The sequence below is a fragment of the Bison bison genome, unplaced genomic scaffold (assembly GCF_000754665.1).
Source record: "Bison bison bison isolate TAMUID 2011002044 unplaced genomic scaffold, Bison_UMD1.0 scf7180017864472, whole genome shotgun sequence".
NCBI classification, from domain to species: domain Eukaryota; kingdom Metazoa; phylum Chordata; class Mammalia; order Artiodactyla; family Bovidae; genus Bison; species Bison bison.
The window spans coordinates 8,473,620-8,476,131 of record NW_011495033.1 but is presented as its reverse complement, the minus strand read 5'-3'; the positions used below and the strand labels follow the sequence as shown (position 1 = coordinate 8,476,131).

The 2,512-nt window shown below is 38.4% G+C and overlaps 1 pseudogene; it reads right to left on the bottom strand.

The window, feature by feature from the left end:
* Positions 1 to 486: 486 nt before the first annotated feature.
* On the bottom strand, positions 487 to 908 carry LOC105004175 (annotated as a pseudogene).
* Between the last annotated feature and the right edge of the window lie 1,604 nt (positions 909 to 2,512).

The following is a 2,512-nucleotide window of genomic DNA, read 5'->3' as shown; positions in this document are numbered from 1 at the left end:
AAAGCTCCCCTGATGTTGCCTCAGTCCTTCTTACCTTCGGAAGCAGGACACGATATTTAGAAGCAGCTACAATGATGAGGGTGCCCTTGTTTCCCTTGGGTCCTGTCATTGGACTCAGTGGAATTTGGAAGTTAACCAGTCATTAAAAAGAGAACTTGATATCATTAAGAACTTCAGCCACATGCAAAAGTAGAGACAATCATATAATCACCCATCATACACTCATCCATCAGTCTCAATAAACTCACAATCTTCTTTCATCTCCATGCCCACCCACTCTCGATTACTTTGAAGCATATCATTTGTATCCAACATTATAATATGCCATATTAAAGATATATTTATACACATATAAATATATTGAATATTTATTGCTAGATGATAAATGCTCTTTTTTTTAACAGAGTAATTTTTTTTATTCATTAAAAAACTGATAAAGTAAAGGTCCACTTCAAGAAGTTCCTCTTGTATGTTTTATTTGTTTTATTAGTAAATAAAGCATCTCATTAGCATCCCTATATAGGGTGGCTTCATATAGTCCTCAGACTCGGAACCGTCTTTATCTTTACTAATTTGTAAGTAATGAAGTTTGGAAGTCTCCTTGTCAGATGCAGCCACACCAAACCGATCACAAAGATTGTCCTTTTCATGGAATTTATTTCTTGGTAAAGTATTTCAAATGCCTTTTAGACAACTGTTTATCAGAAACAGCTGTGATTTTACTCTTGAAGTGTTGAAATGTGGACAGCCTTGCCAGGATTCCCAGTTTTTCCATTCATTGTAAGTTTCTCCTGTAGAAACTGGTCAAAATTTCCAGAATCAAAAATTCCATCTTCTACTGGATGAGTAAGGTCTAAATTGAACTTCCAGGTTGATGTCTTAAGCTTCTTGTCTTTCTTTGGCGCCATCTTGAAGGCCAGTTGTGTGATTAGAGAACGGCCTTACCTTACTTGTTGTTGCTGCAAATTCTTCTGCCAGCATATGAAGACACCTAAAGCCCAGGCTGACCCTCTTGAAAGTGACGGGCCTCCTGGGAGAGAGGCAGAGGCATAGTTGAGTGCATGCCTATGAGTGATCTGATTGCACTGGGCAGGATAGGTCTGAGCCATTGCAGATGATACCTGCCCAAACTGGTGACTCACAAAATCATGAGCATACAAAACAGCTGTTGATTCAAGTCGCTGCATTTTGGAGTGCTTTGTTACTCGGCAATAGCTAATTGGTGCATACCCCAAAGTGAGTATTAAGCCCTTAATTTCATTAAACAACTAATTAGTATCAAAATTTTGTTGATTATCTCATAAATGTTTTTTCTACACTTTGCTTGTTTTTATCGGGTTCCACTAAGGTGTGTGTATTTTGATTGATGGATAAGTCTTTTATGTATCCTTTAATCTAGAGTTTACACTTCCAATTTTTTTTTCCTGGAATTTATTTTTCAAAGATCCTGTGTCCTTTATCCTGTAGACTTTTCCATAATCTGATTTTGCTGAATGTTATGGTGCCTTTTGGGGCTTTCCTGGTGGCTCAGATGGTAAAGAATCTGCCTGCAATGCAGGAGACCTGGGTTCAATCTCTCAGTTGGGAAGATCCAGAGAAGGGAATAGCTACCCACTCTAGTATTCTTGCCTGGATAATTTCATGGACAGAGGAGCCTGGTGGGCTACATACAGTCCATGGGGTCGCAGAGCATCAGACACGACTGAGTGACCAACACTTCATGGTGCCATTTGGTGTGTTTCTTTGTCCCCAGGTTACCTGTAAACTGGCAGTCAGTTAGGTCTGGAGGCTTGTTGGGGTCAAGGTTTGGTTTATTTTGGTGCTGTGTTCTTCCAACAGGAGGCATCAATATCCAGTTACTTTTCAGTCACGTGGCTGCCCTTTCTTAGACTGACTAATCCATTAGTTTTAACAAAATGATATGGCAGTTATTCACTCTTCATTTGTCCACCATAACAGTTCTATTAATATAAATTTCTTTTTATAAAGTATTTGGTTACCAACGCCACCACATGTATAGCAAAGGCAGGATAAGAGTTTGATTCTTTATTTGCCAATTTTCAAAAGAATAAGCTTGTTCCTTAGCATCCTCTGGAGGTGACCGACAAAGTTTATTTTTGGAGTATCATTATAAACTCATGAATTTAAACATTTTGATGTGTTTTTAATACAAGGAATTGTCCTTATTGATGCTGAAATTGTACCAGCTTTGACCAGTGGGAGCCTATTCAAATTGGCTCCTAAGTCATTTTGACACAAATCCCATAATCGTTGATAATGTTTGATAGATCACTTGTTTCTGGTATGAAGATGTTCTGGCTTATCTTGTACTTTTTCCTGTCTTGGGCTGAGCATTAGCCTTTCCTCCAAGGATACTCATTTTTTTTTGACATAGTTATACATGATGTTTCACAGGGAGAAAAAGCTTTGATGAGCTTACCCCCACCCACTTTTTTTTTTTTTGGTGAGAACAGAAAGGCCAGAAATCTTCAAGGAGGTCAGATTGATAGGC